Genomic DNA, 19,666 nt, shown 5'->3' with positions numbered 1-19,666 from the left:
AAAAGGGCAGGCAACCACCTCATGTCATAATGCTACAGTGATAACTAGAACTTGTCCTGCGTGGTGACTTTGATGTCCTCCCTGATAAGCATGACTTCCCTGATCCTTTTCTCTTATTACTAAAGTATTATTTGCGCTAAGATAAACTCAGGATTTCTCTGTGGATAATCACCTCAACTCCTGGACCTCAGTTCTCAGCTGGCAGAATGTGAGGTTCACATCAATCCTCTCACACAAGTATTTACCCTCCTAAAAAGCCACTGTCAACCATTTAAAAGGAAAAAAAAAATCCTCCTACCTGGGTCCATTTTCTATTAAAATTTAATTGATGCTTAGGTTTCAGTAACTTATCTCCTTATCCCGCTATGGTCTTTTTATTGATTAAAAACAGTGTTCCCAAAAAAGCAAGATATACAATATCAAACCCAAAATAAATTCCATACTTAAAACTGCCCATAAATCAATTTTAGTTGGGGATGCTGAATAAGTCCTAGAAGTAGATGGTAGTGATGGTCTTAGAACACGGTGAGTGCATTTAATCCTATGAGCTTATAGTAAATGACAAATTTTACGTCACATACATAAAATGGCAAGTACAAAGTAAATTTTATGTCACACATATAATTTTGCAATTAAAAAAACTGCAGAATCAATCACTGTTTCTTCTGTAAATCCTCACATGCTTCACAATGCTAAGTCACACTCAGAAAGTACACCTGGAAGCTGAAAACTGACCTTGGAGAACCAGAGTGGAGAATGGAGCAGAGGTGGCAGGGCCTGGGGGACTGGGGGAAGGGAAGGTTAGAAGCACAGAGATGCCACTGAGAGGAGGAATGACTTAAGTCCCACAGCATGGATGGGAAACTAGAGTTGACAATAACTGATTGAATATTTCAAAACAGCTTCCCAGTCTGAGGTGACAGGCCACCTGTCCTGATCACATCACTACACATTTTATAAAAGTACTAAGATGTCCTACTGTGCCCCACAAACACACCTGCAATCTCTATGTGTCCACTGAGAAGAACGTTAACAGAAAACATTGTTAACACTTGTAATGTTAATATTATGCAACACTTTCTCTCGGTGGCCATATTATTTTAAAACAAATCTAAAACTTTATCAAAGTGCAACACATCTATTCCAATCTTAGACCATAAAACTTGAGGGGCAACCAACACGAACCCTGTGAAGTGCAGCCCCACGTCAGGGGCAATCTGGTGTCCACTTCTTCCCACCACGGCTCCTCCTCCAGACCCAGTGGGCACCAGTCACCTGGCCTGTCCATGTGTCCTCAGTCTTCCTCCACTGGCCCAGCCCCTTCCTAACACAGCATCTCCAACCATCCTCCCATCCCATCCCCTGCTTCACCCTTCCCTCTCTTTTCACCCCTGTGCTCCCCCCATTTCTATCCCCTTTGCTAACTGAGTCCCAGTGCTATGACAGGTGCTCAGTAAGTGTTCAAGGGACACCAAGTGTGAAGCAGGCGGCATGTGCTAAACTCACAGGATTCTTTACAGGACCGTACATTGGTTGCCTCTGACACATCTCCAAGACATTTTATTTTTATTTTGCATCTGAGAAATGGGGAAATGAGTTGAATAACGTCAGAAATGAGGACTACAAGACCCCAGCCACCAAGACAAGCTTTGGTCCTCTGGACATGCCTGATGTTTCAGATTCACATCAGTATCGATCATTACTGAAAAAATGCTCGAGTTACTGAAAAAATAAATTCAGGGTTACCTAGTGTTTTAACAGTTTATGTTCATCTGTATCAAAGTGAACACGTCGATTCCCTTTGTAAAGAGGGAAGGCAGCTGCAGTGTGCTACTGGCATTTGACGTGTTTTATCTGAAGGTGAGGGACAGGCCTAGGTCGGCTTTGCCCTCCAATCACAACGACCATCCCACGACATCATCAGCAACTCTGTGTGGGGGCAATCTTGAAAAATTACATGAAATCTAGACCATGTCCTGTGGCAGAACCTCACTGTCCCCAATCCTCTGCTCAAAGTAGGTCAGAGGAAATCCTCTTTTCTCTGAGGCAGGAGATTATTTAACTGTTTAACACTGCCTCCTCCCCAGGCAGGAGGAAGGTGCAGCGAGAATGAAGGGGACAGTCAAGCGGCCCCATATCTGGAGCAAGGACAGAGGGCAGGAGGGCAAGACTGCCAGACCCCATTTCAGCGGAACCTGAGATCTGCAGCGGGTGGCTCCTGGGCCTCAGTCCACACTGCACAGAAGTTCCAGGCCACCGGGCAGCAGGGGCAGGAGTCTCTGCAGTCTGGGGTTTAATACCAAATTTGATGGGGGGTTCTGCTTAGCATGGGCCCTCTCAGCCAGTAAGTAAGAACAGTGAGAAGTTTCCAGAATTGTTCCAGCTACACCAGAGACTGTATGTCATTCTGACATAACTTCAGCAAATAATGACTGATAAGAAAGCTTTGGTTATTTTAAAAAACAAATAAACAAAAAAACCTCCCATTGAAAGTGAGACAGCAGCTAGCGGAGCAGGGACTTACTGCTGGCCTGGAGGAGGGTACTGGTGGGCAGAGTGGGTGCTAATAGACCCCCTGAGGCTCCACTATAGGACCATCTTCCAACCACTGCTTCCCCTTCTGATGCAGGTAAGAGTGGTCCTGTGCATCCGAGAAAACAATTCCATTCTCGGAGACCTGGCTCACCAGCCAGCAGCCTGCTACCTTCTGCACAGCCATGCTCAATTCACTTTCATGACAAAAGCCATAACATCTGTCCCCTCAATCAGCCAGATGCCGAGTACCTGGACTACAGTGCTTTGCAGCCCTGTCTTACCACCACCTACCTTTCCCATCCCTCCAGGAAAGAAAAAAGAAAAGAATCAGTCAGATTAATTCGCAGAAACTGGCTTATTACCATCTGTTTCGAAATTTGAAAAAATTCCCAGTAAGTATTCATTTAAGCCGAGTGTTTCCAGATGTGTAGAACATGTTGAAATCTGATAAATAAATCATGAGCAAAGTGGATTTCCTCTGAAATTCCCATCTTTGTGAACACTATCTTCAATGGTGAGCTGTTCCAACTGCAGTGTCCTCACATTCATGTGCTGAAGCCCTGGTCCTCTGGGCTTGAAGACTGGACTTTAAGGATGCAACCAAGGTCTAGGTGGGTCCTAAATGGAGAGGACTGGTGTCCTCACAAGAGGCAGAAGAAGTGTCTCCTAGTCCCATGAGGACACAAAAAGGCACCCAGTCAAAGCCCAGCCCTGTGGACACCGAGCTCACACATCCAGCCTTGATTAACTCCCGCCAAGGGGTCCTGATGGCGCCAAGGTCACTGAGGTAAAGGCGCACTGTCTCAGCTTCACATCTGAGGTGCTAGGGCACCAGCAACCACCACCAGGTGCACTCAGACCCACCCCAGGTGTCTTAGCAAGTAACACTGCAACACGGCCATTTTCACAGTAAGGACTGTTCTTCCCTTGGTCACATTCTTAACATCAGTCTTCTGGACAATCCAACTTGCACACTCACCAGATTGCCACTTCAGAAAGTCAAGCTGCTGGTCCCATCTACCAGGACTCAGGGAAGAGCCTGAACCTGAAGCAGAGGCACCCAGAGTCCGCAAACTCACAGGCGTAGACAAACCCTTCCATCTGCCTCTGGCCTGCCTGCGCTTCCTGCACCAATCTGACAAGTTTAGTCAGCTCTCAGACACTGTGCTCACTGTGAGGGGACAGATGCAGGCAGGTGGGAGAAACTGCTGCAAAATGAGTGCAAAGACTCAGAGAAAAGGGCACACACCCAGGAGAGGCATGGGATGGGGATGGGGGCCAGACACAAGGGTGGTTGGAGGAGATGCCCAGCACTGCTTCCACTGTAACCACAATGGAGAGCAACAGCAGGAGAAAGCCAGGCTCTGCAGGGCTCCCTGGTCACTTTCACAAGGTGTCTGAACACACCACAGAGGGCTGCCATTGAGACTTCAAGCATCATTACAGGTGATGACACTGGGCCAGGTCAGCAGTCTGCCAGGCTCTGAACACAAATGAGGCTAGGGCAACAAATGGATGACACGAGGGCAGCCCCAGATGACTCCCTGCCGTGGTGATGCTGTCCTGTGCCTCAGCCACGTGTCATGGCTGTGCTCTCTGCCCAGACACTTGCTGCTTCCTACTCTGGTTCTGCCTTCAGTGTCTCGGTAGCTCTCTGCAGTTCAGCCAGGGAAGCTCAGAGTGTGCTCTTGGGGGTAGAGGACCATCTTGCTGCCTACAACCCCGACTCTTCACCTTCAAGGGAAAACTAAACACAAATCTAGCTGTACACCAAACACCAGGTACCCTCTCGGTAGCCATATGAGACTTTAAATAGGCAGACAAAATACACTTGACACATTTGTGATTTCCGAACAACATCCTAGGGTTCTCCCTCATGAATGAGATGGGTCTGTTCAAGGAGAGGACATCGGGATCAGGGCACCAAGGCCGATGGTGATGGTAGGGATGGCAATCTCTCTGCACCTTGCCTATGCACAGCCACACCCTCCAGTTCTCCTCCACCCTGACCTGTCCCTGCCTCCACAGACACCTGAGAGGCTGCAGCCCTGGCAGGGGCCGGCACTCCTCACAGTCAGACATGAGCTCTTCTCCAAACCCAAGGCCAGAGGTCTCAGTACAGGACTTCACAAGAATGCAAGGAAAGTAGGCATGCATGAAGGTAAATTCTCCAACAAGGTGAGGGAGAAGGATGTTAGTGGAGGGTTGCCCTGAACTCAAGGCAGAGGCACAGGTCCTGTGTGGTCACACCCCACCTGGGGGGAGGGCGGCGCATAACCTTCTATGCAAATGTGACACTTTTGCGAGAGACAGGGATGCTGTGACTACTATCCTAGGATGGGCATCACTGGGGCAAAGTGGGTGAATGACCACCCCTTACCTTAGAGAAACCTGGCATGGTGAGATCAGGCATCATTGCTATCAAAAGACCCACTCAGCTGACCACAATCCTGACTGTGGTGACCTGGACAAAACCCAGTTTTCTTGTGGCAGAAGGACACAGTTCTCCATCCTAGATTGAGTGGGAGATGTGGGCAAACCCTTATACCAGACAGCAGGGAATCCAGTCCCCCTCCGCTGAGATGCCACCAGCGTGGCTCAGGCTGCTCTGGGGAGGACCTCTGGGACAGTCCATCCACACCCTCTCATGGTGGCCCTTTCCTCTACTTTCTTTGGGCCTAGGATCAGCTGCACAGAGCATGGAGAACCTCCATCCCCAGCTCTTCCCAGCTCTGCAGAATGTATAACTCACTGGCTTTTCATCTAGTTGTCTTTTTCACAAATAACAAACCTTCTCTTTCAAGGCTTTTCTCATCCTCCAACCAGAAAAAAAAAAAAAATTATCTTCACTCCCCTTAGGTCAGAAAGAAAAAAAAATTACCTTTGTCACATGAGAGACATGAGAAATCAACAGCCCTCGGCTGAGTTATTTTCATAGCACTTTTGAATGTACAGACTGTTTTCATGTACACAGTGCATCTGATCCTCACCACCCAGGGACAAGTCGGCAGAGACCATTGAACTCCTTTTTCAACTGCCTCTGAGTGCTTGATGTGGCACCCCCCAGCAGGGTGCCTGGCCACAGAAGACCACGATAGACACCACCCAGCATGCTGTCTGGCCTCCAAAGACCACGTCAGGCACCACCCAGGAGGGTGCTGGCCACAGAAGACACAGTAGGCATCACCCAGCAGGTTGCCCAGCACCAAAGACCACAGAGGGCACCAATCACACACGGGGCTGCCAGACGTGTGAGATCGAGATCTGGCAAAGCAAAGCACGTGCAGGGCCAGACCATTCTTACCCGTGTCAACCTACCTTTGTGAAAATTCTCTGCCTTCAAAACACAAATTGGACTTTCTGATCTCTAAGTGAGCCACCAGCCCCTCATGCAGCCAGCCACAGCCACAGAACCATGATGTCCAGCAATACAGCCACAATGCGACCTCCCAGGAAAAGAGGCCAAGTCCGTGGTTCCAACAGAAACCTTTCACTATGCCTCCCGAGAAGTGGTCTCATTCCTGATAACCACAAAAGTGAAAAACAGATAAGCATTTTGCAAGGACAAAAAATCAGGAAGGGTGGAGGTGGTTATTAAACACATTTGGAATGAGAACTGAAAACATGTCTCTAAGTCACCTTTACCTGACCAGCTCAGCTCTTAGGAGTGATGAGAACTTCAAGGAAAGGCAACTGAAAATAAGTAAACACATATCACTGACAAATCCCTGGATGTCACATGAGAGGGAAGCACATGACTGTCATTCATAAAGCCAGCTTCCCTCCCACTCCATCCAAAAGTGTTGAAAGTGTTTAAAGGATTGATGTGAAGAGACAGCTAGCAATTAGCTTGATGCTGAGGTCCAGCATGAGCCCAGGCCTTTAGAAGGAGTGGACAGAGAAAGCCCAAGTCCTCCCTACTGAGTCCCAGCCTGGTGGGTCTCAGTGTCCTCCCCTTCTTAGGATATATGATGAGCAGAACTCTCCCCTACTGCTCCCTTCCTCTATCTTGTGAAGCATAAATAGAGAGACAAAGCGAGAAACAGAAAAGGCACAATTAAGAACTCGAAAAACAACTTTAGATTCCTCAGATGTAGGCCCAAACCAGAAAAGCCTGTATCCTTTTTTTTGGAGGGGGGGGGGTGGAGAGGAACAGGTCACATGCAGCCAACACGAGCTGAACAGCTCAGGGGAACAGAGCCAGCACTGGATGTCCCTAAACAGCCACCCCCTCCATCGGCTGGGTCAACAGGGAAACAACTTGACCAGTACTGCCAGAGGGTGACCCTGAAAGAATTGGGAAATGTGGATATTAATGGGCACTAGCCTGTGTTTAAGTATTGACAAGAAACTCAACTGGTCTTAAAGCCACTGGGTGGCCAAGGCAACCACACCAGGACCAGTTCCCTGCTGTGCCAGAACCGGGCACTGGAAGAGGCTAAGGAGAACTGGAAGCCCCTGCTGAGAAAGCACAAAGTAGGTACCCAGTGTCTACAGTGTTCCAAGGGATTGCCGAGGCCAGTTCTGAAGAACTCATAATTTTAAACTGCCTCGATCTGGATGTCACAGCTTCGCTCTATCAGCAGAGAGGCGTCATTGCTCTTCCCTCCCTCTGGGGCTCTGAGGTCCAAGGAATGCATGCAAAAGAAACAGAAACAAAGCCCAGAAGAGTGGTCATGGCAGGACCAGCCAGGGTCCCCAGGAAGGGCAGCTGTCTGAGCACAGACAGGCTTTGCAGTAGGTCACTGGCACAGAGCAGAGGCCATGGCTTGGGTCCTTAGCCTGAAGAACCAGAGCATCAGACAGAGCTCCATCCACCTCTTCATTCCCATGACTCTATGAAGTGAATCAAGGACAGAGAATCCAAAAGTTTGAAGCGGTGTTAAAAGATGTTAACCATTCAAGTCCCTGGAAATACCATGAGGTTTACATCAAATAGCCCTGGGGCAGCTTTCTTGGGGCCACAGTCATGATGGTCCTGGTCCTTTTGACTCTTATCAAATGTCACAGGGTTCCAACTACACAGGAGTGCTCAGGCACATGGGGAGTGAACTGGGCAGAGGAGTGAATGTGAGATATCCGAGGATGGGGTGTCCATGTAGAAGGGAGAAGCTTACCAACGCTGAGGCCATGACCCTGGTGAGGGCAGAAAGCCCACAAAGACCCAAAAGGGGCAGTGGCAGGCAGCAGAAAGCCAGAAAGTCGCTGGACTTCTCCAGCGCCCAGGGCCACCATCACACCCCTCATTTGCCTTTCTTTCCATGGATGCACGACCCAATACTGGTCTAGTCCATCCCTCAGTCCTCAGGACACTGCTTAGCCAGGTGTGATATCCCAATGTAATGGTTTGGCTATGAAGTGTCCCCCCAAACAGGCTCAAAGAAGGCTTGGTCCCCCCACTGATGGAGCCAATCATTGAGAGGTGATTGGGTCATGGGATCAATCTGTGGATTGATGCACTCATGAGTTCACGACTTGATGGATTATTGCGAGAAGGCAGAAACAAAGCAGAAGGTAGAGCCTCGTTGGAGGAAAAAGGTCACTGGGTGATTGACCTGGAAAGAGTAATCTTGTTCCCATCCCTCCCTGTGTTTCTATTCATTCTAGTCACCATGAGGTGAGCAACTTTGTTCCTCCATGCTCTTCCTTTCACCATGATGTCCTGCCTCTCCACAGCTGAGAAACAGTAAAGCCAGGACCACAGGTTAAAACCTCTAAAACCATGAGCCAAAGTAAGTCTTTCCTCCTCTAAAGGAGGGAAATATCTGTTTCTCTCAGGTATTTGATACAGTGGTAAAAAAATAACACCCCCACTCCCATTCTAATTTCATCCATCCCACTGTTTCCTCAGTGCTCAACACTTTCTAGTTCCTGCCAACGCTGATGTTTGCTTGTTTTACTCGCTCTCTGCCTGCCTGTCCCTGCAGGGTGAGTTCCTCGGGATGGGATTGCTGATGTGTCCATGTGCACATGGTACACTCACTACAGATAAGCTGTGAATATGTGAACCTCAATGGATGCTGCTGAGGTCAAGTGTGAAGCAGAGGGGCCCTGAAGGAGGCCACAGAGACCCTGAGAAAAGCAACCTTGAGTGGGATAAAGATGAAGTGGGAGAAGAGAAAGACTGGTCAGCTGCATTCAATAAGCCATAAGGAAAAGCAGATGTGAAGATAGGACTGTGTACCAGGCAGACCATGTCACCTCCACAGTACATGCTGCAGGACTGGCCTCTATCATCTGCCCCCACCACAACAGAGCAGGGCTGTGGGGTACATGGCAGGGGCGTGCTGTTGACTGCTGCTCTCTGCAAAAGTCCAGGTGAAGAGGCAGAGGGAGGTCTGAGAGGCAACAGTATCCTGAGAAGCACTGCAGAGTGGCCACAAAGTATCACACCTGCTAAGCACTGCCACATGCAGGTGCTGTGTCTCAGTCCAACACTCAGCACAGTTAATGATCCAGCTCTACAAAGAAGACCCCAATGTAGGGACCTCAACCAGCCCAGACACACTCCAGGTGGTGGTCCAGGGAGGATGTGAGCACAACTCCATCGGTCTCTGATGCCTGAACTCTTTCTTTTTGTTGGTACTGGGGTTTGAACTCAGGGCCTCATGCTTGCTAAGCAGACACTGTACCACTTGAGCCACTCCACCAGCCCAATGCCTGAACCAGTGATCCAAAACTGCACTTCTCAGACAGCAGCAGCATCCAAGGGAAAGCAAAAACAGTCCCTGATTCAATCTTGCTGGACTCCTATACTGTAAAAATGGCTCTCTATTGATTTGTATTGCAAATAAACAACACTTTTACCTGCATTTACCTTAGACAAGAAAGCATTTGCCAGTGGGACTCAGGAAGCTTGCATTAGCCTTGCTTTTGCAGGGCCCAAGCATCAAAGAACAATTTGTACTTGAGTTCGACAGCCCAGCACATCTGGGTAGTGGGATACTGTGGGTTTCCTGGCAATTTTACAATGTCATTTTAACTAACTGTAAACTGAGGACAGTGCCCTCATCCCCAGAAATACAACTGGCTGTAATTATATAAACCTCTTTCCCCTAGGTTATTAAATTTAGTCTCTGGCACAAAATAAAAACAACTGAGGATCAACTGCTCTAATGAACACACATTCACTGGAGAGGTGCAGGACAAAGGGAAGGATTTATGGCAGCAGCTAGAACCTAAAGGTTCAATTACACAGCTCTGAAACACACAAGCCGAGCCCCTGAAAACAGGCAGGCACTCGACAAACTCGTCTGACTGCTGCCTAGTTAAACATGTGTTAATTATAAACTTTACAAGTCTTCTCTGCCTGCCAGAGACAGACCAGCCATTAATCTGAGAGTATCTGCCTAAGGATTCACTTATTTCTAACACCTGAAGGCCTTGGTGGTTAAAGTGGTTTCACTCCGTGTCCTGGAGTGCAGACTCTGGGAGAATGACAACAGGCAGACCCTGTGTCATCTAATGATAGATTAGGAGAAGCAACTCCAAACCATGAAGGACTGGCACAACTGCATCAAACAAAGAAGTGTATTAGCACGGGCGAGCTCACAGCCGCACACGGATGTCCGCTGTTACAAACCATTTGATAATAAAAAATAAAGAGAAGCAGAAACATCTTCACATAGGGTTAAACTTGTAGGAGGAGTAAGGCACTGTTTGCTTGATGTTCAAGGACTAAAAATGTTTTTCTATTTATTATAAAGAAATTCTAGTGGAACACACAGCTTGTTCCAAAAATAAGTATCTACTGTCAGCAAGGAAAGCCTTCAGATTTTTTCAAAGTTTGCTCTCTCAGAATGATAAAAATGTTCAGGAAAACAAAACTTATGAGGATAGAGGCAGGAATTCTTGAGAAGCAATAAAACAGAAGAAACTGCACCCAGGGTGAACCACAACACAAATTACAGACACAAGAGAATGACGCTCTTGACCTACGGACGGAAATGTGGAGAAAAATCAAATCCCCTTCGTGTGAAGCATGAAGGACAAGGGAGAGATTCGTGTCATCCAAAAAAGGGCCTGAACTACGATGACTTTTTTTTTTTTTTTTGGTGGTACTGGAGTTTGAACTCAGTGCCTCATGCTTGCTGGGCAGGTGCTCTATTACTTCAGCCACTTTACCAGTCCTTTTTTGTGATAGATTTTTTTCAAGATAGGAGATCACAAACTATTTGCCTGAGCTGACTTCGAACCATGCTCCTCCTGATCTCTGCCTCCTGAGTAAGTAGGATTATAGGCGTGAGCCACTAGCACCTAGCCCCAAATAGAGTTTATGGCCAAATGTTTCTGCTTGGCCTATGCTACAACACCACACCTTGCTTTAAAGAATTCGAACCCCACATGAACCCTACACACTGCTCAATATAGGGAGCTCAGTTTATCTCTCAACCATAGCCCAGGCTCTGCTGGCCAGAGTCCACCAAGAGATCCCGCAAAGGTACTGCACCCCATGAGCACCTGTGGTGATAAACTGGCTGAACACTCTCCTCGGAGCCAGACTCCTCTCCTGTACTAACTCAATCCTCACTATAACTCCACGACATGGGTCCCTATTATCCTCAGACAAGAGCACTGAGGCAGCACAAGTGTTTGCTACCTGTCCCCACCACACGGCTGCAGTGAGACACAGGCTGGCGTCAGGCAGCCTCCCACAGCATCTGCAGGTAACTCACAAGGCCAGGCTGCTTCCTCTCAGGATATCCCCCACTGCCTGAATCTCCCTTTCCTCCTCAAGTCTCTAAAAAGGAGACAGCACTCGCTCTCCATCGTGCCCTTTGCATGTTTTTAAAAAAGTTACACTGTGGATAAACTACCTCAGGGCACATAAACTACTTCCTAGCACATAAGCACAGTTCCACTGATCAGTACAAACAGTTCTGTGCAGCCTATGTCAACAAACACCAGTGACACGGGATTTGGAGGACAATGGCCTAACCAGAGCAGAATGCTCTATATGTTCTAATGCTCTGGATAAACCCAGAACCAAGCACCTAGAGAATTTTTCCAACAACTCCTTTGTCTTCTGCGACCCCGGGGCTCACAGGGAGCTCAGGAGCTCCCTCCATCCCAGGACTGCCGATGCCAACAGTGGAGGGAAGAAGGTGTATTCACTCGTTTTTATGAAACAAGCTAAGGAAACCCTGAGGCCATGAATCCTAGACTTTTTTTCTCTAGCAAAGGGATATATGATTTAATTAGTTCAATGTATTAAGATAACGAAATTACCAGAAAACAGATCATGTTTCTGGAAAAAGTCAAATTAGTTTAATAGCACAGACATCAGTTTAAAGTCATAGATATGAATGGTTGTGCAAGTGTGTATGTTGAAGGAGCTAGATGCAAGTAACAATGTGCAATGAGAAGACAGAAATAGCAGTGACCTATAACTCACATTCCAGAACATCACCAGATAATTCATGTGCCAGAAAAGCTCACTAAAGAATATTTACCTGCTAGGTTCAAGAGAAAATGTGATTTCATAGGCGTAAGAATTCAGCAAAAGCAAATTGAAATTGTACATAACATGATAGTTTTTATCTAGATCGATATACATAAAACGGCAGAGGCCTGGAGGAAGCAAGGAAGACAGCATGGTCCCCTTCCCGCCATGGGCTACAAGTCTGCTCAGTAGTCAGGCTGGTGGGAAGAGAGGACCACAGGGAGGGAGTCTCTACAGGGGCCATGAAGACCACCCATCACCTCTCAAGGATTTCCCAGAGTTTGGCTCTCTTTTATTGCCGTTACTGCTGGAAGGGAATGGAATCAACTAGGAACACCGAGTACATCTTCAGCAATGCTACTTCACTTTCTCCACTTCCCCTGCCAGGGGACCTCACCGCCTGAGGGGCAGGACTGAGAACATAAGACCCCTGCCCAATAAAATCTCCTCTTTCACTTACCTGGTCCCTACCATCACCTATCGGGTCTTCCACAACATGTGTGTCACGTCATTCACCACCCACTCACATTACATACAAAACTTGTGGGCCAACCTGGGTCTGCTAAGTCCCCTTCCCCGCCAGAGTCACAGATGCATGGGAGGCACGTGGCGCGGGTCCAACGCCCCAGCTTCCTGGCCATCGGGTGGCTGCCCAGAGCGCACAAAGTGCCCTGACTCCGGTCTTCGGGTCAGTGGATACAACCAGGGGAACCGCACAGGTGTGGCGTTCCCCTAGGGAACCTGCACCTGGTCTCCACTCAAAGGAGGCCGCCTAAGGCAATTCCGCGTCAGGAAGAGCGCAGCGCCCACGGTCGCCTCTGCGTGGAGCCCGGCCGCGCTTTGCCAAACCTGTGACTGCCAGAGGCCGCCAGCTGCGGGGACAATAGTGCCTTGTGCGGGACACAGGAAGGAGGCTGCCCGGGACAGTTCTCCTCCTCTTCTGCACACACCCCTTTGGTACCTGCATCCGATGGCGCCACTCTCGGGGCTCCGCTTTCCCTCTCCTGGGTGAGACAAAATCAACTCCCTAATCTTGCCTGCCGGTGTCCACCGGGTCACCACCGACGCGGTGAACCGAACTCTGCCCCTCCCGCTGGACTGGCCACTGTCAGGCAGCGAAGCTTGCAAAGGTCACTTCTGAACCCAGTGGCGCCAACACCATCTCCGGTCCCACGCCTCCCGCTGACCACCGCGCCAGCCCACCGAGGAGGGGCGAGCCGGGCCGCGCGCAGGAGGACGGGGCGCCCGTCCCAAGCTCCGGACGAGCGGGGTGCCGAGCCTCGGGTGGCCTCCCGCCCCCGGCCGAGGGCCACACTCATGTATCTGCGCACGAGCGTCCGCGCGAGGCTGCAGTCCATGGTTGCTCCCGCCGCTCACCGCCGCTGCGCCCGGCTCGGCGCCCCAATGGGCCCCGGGCGCGCGTGCGGCCGCCCCCCGCCCGGTCACGGCCTGGGCGGCACGTGGGGCGGCCGCGGCCCCTCTGCACTCATGCCCCGCCGGCTGGCGGCCGAGGGGACGCGGGCCGCGCGTTGGTGGAGGCGGAGGAGGAGGCTCGGCGGCGGTGCACTGGAACCCGGCGCTGCTCCCGTCGGGACAGCGCGGCCTGCGCTCGGCTGCTCCGCTGCCTCCTCCTCCCGGCCGCCGCCGCGTCTCTGGAGCCTACTCTGGCCCGCTCCGCCCGGCGAGTCACGGGCGCGTGTGAGTATGTGCCCCGGCCCGCAGCCCCCACCCCGGGCACACGCGCGCACACCCGCGCGCGCGCTTGCCAGGCCCGCTCCCGTCTCGCGTCCCCGCGCGGCCGGCTGGGCCCTCGGGGCGGGGCGCGGAGGCGCCGCGGTAGCCGCCCTGTTGCTTCCGCCTCCCGGGAACTGACCTGCAGCCATCTCTAAGCTGTGCTCCTGCTCCTCCCTCCCTGTCCTCAGTGAGAATAGCGACATTTTTGCAGAAATGTTTTAGTGGTGTCTGGAAGAAAGTCTTGCACGCTCCAGGTCACGAGGATTTTCTTTTGGAGGTTAGCTTTATCATTTGGGTTTTTTTTTTTTGTTTGTTTCTCTAACTGTAACTTACTTTCAGTTAAGATTTAGGGCCAGTGCCAAGCGGGCCTCAAAGTTCACTTTGGTGCACACGGTGTACGCCTCTCCTGCCACTGCTTATCTAAAAGCACAACCTGTTCCCGGGGAGTGACCTTTGCACTTGGCCAAAAGCAGTTTCCCGTACATGCCTGGCCTTCTGGATTTTCTGTCCCATTCCGTCCTTTGCACACGTCCCTCTGGACGAGGACGAAGTCCCCGTGGCCTCGAAGTCACAGAGGGTAAATCCCCAGCAGAATCCGTGAATTTCTGTAAAAATTAGACCCACCCGCGTTTTGACTGGGATCACTCTGATCGATGTGGGGAGAACACTTCTGAACAGTATCTTCCCATCCGCGATCGCTGATTACTTTGTGCCTTTTGGGTTTTTTTCTTTTATTTAGTGGCACTGGGATTTGAACTCAGGGCCTCACGCTTGCAGAGCAGGCTCTGCCTCACCCACAGCCTCAGACTCCTCCGAGTGACAGCTCCCTTGCAAATCTGGACCACTGGAATCTCAGTGAGATTGGGTTAAGGTCTGGAGACTGGCTCTGTCCTGGTTTTGGTCACCACTCTGAGACGTTGTCCTCCGTCACTGCTGCACACTGAGCCATTTGGATAGAAAGCAGCGTCATGTCTGTGAGTGACTTCCAGATAACTCACAAAGTGACATAAATTTATGTCACTTGAGGACTCCCTAGAGGGCGTCCATGGCTCTTTGCATTCTCCCCCCAAACATTTCAATCTTAAAAACCAAGAGTCAGTCAACTGCCCTAGCTAGGTGGGAGGCTGAGATGAGGAGGATCGAGGTTCGAGGCCAGTCCTAGGAGACCCCATCTCTAACTGGAGCAAAACGGACGGGAGACGTGGTTCAAGAGTGTGAGGCCCTGAGTTCAAACTCGAGTCCCACCAATAATAATAATTAATATTACAGCAATTTAAAAAACCCTGACGGACACACGGACAATGGTCAGAGGCCTCTGTGAATCATCGGAGGTCGAGTGGCCTCGTTTTTTCTGATATTCACGAGCAGAACTGGCTCGTAAAGTCATAAGCTGACCAGGATTGAGGGACCAGAGCAGGGCCACCGTCACAGGCTGGCGGCGCCACAGGAAGGGTGTGCAAGCAAATACCCAGCTAAAAAGATATGAAATTGGGCTCCGTTTTCACACTTGTAACGCCCCTTCTGTCCCCTCCACCCTCCACCGGTCCCCTGTCCCCAGATTGCTCCGTTTGCTTTCACGTCTCTTTTTTCCTTTTAAGTCTAGATTGCACATCTTTGTGAAAAGATGCCATCTCCGTCTTTCTGAGTCCAGCTCATTTTGCTTAACACGATGATTGGTTCCGTCCATTTTCCTGCAAACGACGAACTTCCGTTCTTCTTTGTGGCTGAGTAATACTCCACCGAGTCTATGCTCTACGTTTTCCGTTGATGGACACCGAGGCTGACCTCACTTCACTAATTCACAGTTGCCACCCACAGGGCACCAGAGTCCATTTTCCCCATCGCCATCAGCTATTCTTACAACTATCACTAAGTCAAATTTGTTAGGAAGACAAATAAATAAATAAATAAATACAGGACAAGTGGGGAAGACGGGTGGAGATGGGGGAAGATGGGCGTTGGCCTTGCACCCGGGGGCTCCAGTGAGTCTTGGATTCATTCGGGGCTCCTCAGCTGACGTGGTGAGTGTTCTCATCTACGGTGGACAAGAAGTCAATTTACAACCGTTTCATTCTCACTAAAATATTATTATTATATTATCAGTGCCATTGGAAGGAGAGGCTCTTGATTATGGGTAAATATCATAGAACGTCGATTTATGTAATCTGTCTCTCCTTTATTTTTTTTTTTTCAGATTCAGTCTTGAGTTTCTGCTGAGGCTGGCCTCAGATGGCGATCCTTCTCAGCGCCTGGGATTACAGGTGTGTGTCACCACGCCCGGCCTGTGACTTTCTGTGTTGCTTGTAGAAGTGTAGGTGCCACTTCAGATTGTGGAAGCAGAAGGGTTGTTGCACGGGAAACTCGGTGACGTGATGACCATCCAGACGGAGAAGAGAGAGGAAGTTCTTTCTCTAACTTCCATCTTGCCCAACTGCAAGCTGCTGAGGTTTCGTTACTGAATTTGGAGGCTCTTTTTCTACTTTGTGCTGAAAAAAATCCTGTAGTTTTATGGCAGCAGCGGGCAGAGAACAAGGGGGGAGTTGTGCGGGGTGGGAACCCTGTCCCCAAGTGGTTATGGGGACCTCTGTAGGGCTGGCACCAGGCCCTGGGGAGCAGTGTTGGGGACCTTGGCCTTGGGCTCCAGCCCTGCAAACAAGCAGGACAGACAGATGGACAGACAGGCTACTGGCCTGTGGGGGAGGGGTGGGAAAGGCAGGGGACTCCTGGTGACAATCTTACAAAACTTATTTTTCAAGTGACAAAAGCTGGAGAAGAGTTTTTGATTGGCTCGGTTGCTGTTGTCAGAGTGAAAAACAGAAAACCAGAGAATTTGTGCATTTTATTCCTTTTGAAATTTGCCACGGAAAATAAAATGAAAAAAAAAAAACAAAACCAAAAATTGCTTGGGTGGAGGAGAGTTTCCCTCTGTGACTGTCACAGGTCGCTATTATGTCTAAGGGGGGGGGGGAGAGGAGAGAGAGAGAGAGAGACAGAGAGGAGAGAAGATGAAAGAGAGGAGAGAAGAGAGAGAGAGACAGAGAGAAGACGAGAGAGAGGAGAGAGGAGAGAAGATAGAGGGGGGGAGAGAGAGAGAGAAGAGAGAGGAGAGAAGAGAGAGGAGGGACAGAGGAGAAAGAGAAGAGTGAGAGGAGAGAGAGGAGAGAAGAGAGAGGAGAGAGAGAGAAAAGATTGAGAAAGGAGAGGGGAGAAGAGAGGAGGGACAGAGGAGAGAGAGAGAGAGAAGTCAGGGCACAGGCGGAAGCATCTGGGTTCCCACAGGGACAGGGACAGGGACAGGACCAGGTCTCATGACCCCAAAAGCGATGTCAGAAGAGTCATTTGATTCTCTGATGGGGGAGGTGACATTTGCAGGCATTTACAGGAGGGGGAGCCAGAAGGGGGACCACCGTGGGGTGGAGTTACCCCAACAAAGTGGGTCCCCAGCCTGGGGAGGACACACCTGCAGGGACAAGTGAGGGGGACCTTGGAAAGTGAGGGGACCAGGAAGGCATTGGCGCTGCCCAGTGTCCACAGGCCCAAGAAGACACAGAGAAACCACCAGGGTGACAGCACTGCCCGTGTGACAGGTGCCCAGGACCCTGGAAGGTGACAGGGAAGGGAGGCCCCATAACAAAGCCCAGTGTGGTGACATGGAGAACTGAGCAGGGTGACCAGCCACCAGCCTCAGTGTCCCCACACAAAGAAGCTTTCTCAGTATCCAGGGGACCCCATGTGATAAGAAACAGGGTGTGTGGGATGCTGTAGGAGAAATCAGGCCACCTTCAAGCTTCCGTGGCCTGGGCCACCAAGAGAAAGGACTTTCAACAAAACACTTTCCTCCCACCCTGTGTCCTGGTGACCTGGGGGCAATGGCTCCTCGGGGGGCTCGAAGGCTCCCAGCATGGCCTGCAGTGAGACAGTATGGCCTCCTAATATGGCCAGCTAAATACTGAGCCATGTTCATTGAGACAAGGCATGGGTCACCTCACCCAGACAAAAGGGACCACTGATACAGAGCCAGGGATTGGACGTGAAGGACACTTCTGTCCTTTGTGTGTGTATTCCTTGTTTTTCCTTCTTTATTTTATGATCACACCATTGTTATATCGGAGTGACAACTACAAAGGTTCTTAAAATATATCATAGTTGAATTCAACCCCTCCATCTTTCCTCTTTATTCTCCCCTTCCCAAAACCACAGATCTCCTTAATCCAACCACTGCTGTGAGCCTTAATGGCTATTTTGACTGCCCTAACCCTAACCCAACCCTAACACTAACCATAACACAAACCCAACCAAAACCCTAATCCCAAAAGCCAAACGCAACCCTAACCCTAACCTAACACTAACCAAAACCCTAACCTTAACCTAACCCTAACCCTAACACTAACCCTAACTCTAATCGCAACTCAACCCTAACCCTAATCCAACCATATCCCTAATCCCAAAACCCAACACCAACCCTAACAATAACCCTAATCGAACCCTAACCCTAACCCTAATCCAACCAAAACCCTAATCCCAAAACCCAACCCCAACCCTAACCCAACACTAACCAAAACCCTAACCTTAACCTAACCCTAACCCTAACTCTAATCCTAACTCAACCCTAACTCAACCCTAACTCTAACCCTAACCCTAACACTAACCTTAACACTAACCCTAACCCTAACTCAACCACAATACTAACCCTAACCCTAACCCTAACACTAACACTAATCCAACTCTAACCCTAACCCTAACCCTAACTCAATCCTAACCCAACCCTAACCCTAACCCTAACCCAACACTAACCCTAACCCTAATCCTAATCCTAGCTCAACCCTAACCCAACCTAACCTTAATCCTAACCCAACCCTAACCCTAACCCTCTCCCTTTGCTTAGTCAGGAGAGCAAGAAGCTCTCCTGAAACCCCAGCGTGGATAGCCCAAGGCACCCTGAGTTCTCGTCTGTCACTTGTTGTGGATACATTGTTCTTTGTCATCACAGCTGTGGTCAGTTGTCCTTTGGAAGGTGGGAACCAGGCCCCATCCATCCGTGAACCTGTGGAGCGCAGAGGAGGCATGTGGAGGCCGGTGGAGGGGAGGGCAGAGGTCTTCCATGATTGCCCACGACCACGGACTTCCCCAGAAAACATGGCGGCATTTTTTTTTTTTTTAAGGAAATAAGGAATGGAGGCCATGTTGCCTTTGTGCCTGGACAGATGGCCTTTGGCTCAGAGTGGGCCATGACAGACACTTCTGTAGGAAAATTGGAGCACATTCATGAAGCAGCATCCTCATGACACCTCACACACATTGTCACTTGTCACTGGCCTCAGCCTGTTGGTGTGGACAGCAGCCATGTTGGCAACTGCTCCTTCCCTTGCCTTGGCCTCTCTGACTCCCGGGCCAGGTCTGTGATGGAGGACACCTGCTCTTTGTGCAAGGCGTCCTCACTGTTAAGGTCAGAGGTGACAATAACCATCACGAGTTCCAGTCTGTCCCGTGGGGTCTGGGTCACGCTAGTGGGGTCCAGCTTGTTCTTGTACCCACAGCCTGCTCTGTGCACCTGGCCTCACAGAGGTGGCTTAGCCAGCACCAGTAATGCTGCAGGGGAAAAATCCTTGTGACAAACACAAGGAACTACAACTGACACGGGGAAGGGGGTTATTAGGCAAAATTCGAGACAAATCACCTGCTTTCTTGGGAACCATGACGCCATAATAATACAGTTCATCAGCTCGTGTCACCCCTATGTGGGTCGCCGTGGGAGTTAGTCATACCTGGAGAGGGGTTGAGTTCAAGATTGGTTCCACCACTTTTTAACCATGTTTGTTGAACAAATCCCAAACCTCCAGTACCTCAAGTGTAGAATGGAAGGAGCCTTTTGTGTCTACTCCATGAGTTTATGGAAGACTGAGAGACAAAAGACAAGAAATTCTGTAATTAATGCTGCAATAGATCGACTCGTTG

General features: G+C 49.9%; 1 protein-coding gene and 1 long non-coding RNA gene across 15 annotated transcripts in view; one reads left to right on the top strand and one right to left on the bottom strand.

Moving 5' to 3' along the window:
- Window positions 1-19,666, bottom strand: part of LOC141424775 (probable guanine nucleotide exchange factor MCF2L2) — a 139,296-nt gene that overhangs the window by 18,443 nt on the left and 101,187 nt on the right. The window contains exon 1 of one of the 14 annotated variants that reach the window (XR_012449677.1): window positions 13,851-15,912. The exons of 12 other annotated variants lie outside the window; for them this stretch is intronic. The gene's annotated coding sequence lies outside the window, so the exon portion shown is untranslated. Of the gene's footprint in view, window positions 1-12,938; window positions 13,398-13,850; window positions 15,913-19,666 lie in introns of those variants that run through there. One more of the 14 variants, XR_012449678.1, reaches the window with a different exon arrangement.
- LOC141424776 (uncharacterized) lies at window positions 15,599-16,611 on the top strand. Its single transcript, XR_012449683.1, has 2 exons — window positions 15,599-15,732; window positions 15,906-16,611. It is a non-coding gene; the product is annotated as an uncharacterized lncRNA (long non-coding RNA).

The sequence above is a fragment of the Castor canadensis genome, chromosome 7 (assembly GCF_047511655.1).
Source record: "Castor canadensis chromosome 7, mCasCan1.hap1v2, whole genome shotgun sequence".
NCBI classification, from domain to species: domain Eukaryota; kingdom Metazoa; phylum Chordata; class Mammalia; order Rodentia; family Castoridae; genus Castor; species Castor canadensis.
The sequence above is the reverse complement of the archived record's forward strand: the minus strand, read 5'-3'. Positions and strand labels throughout refer to the sequence as shown.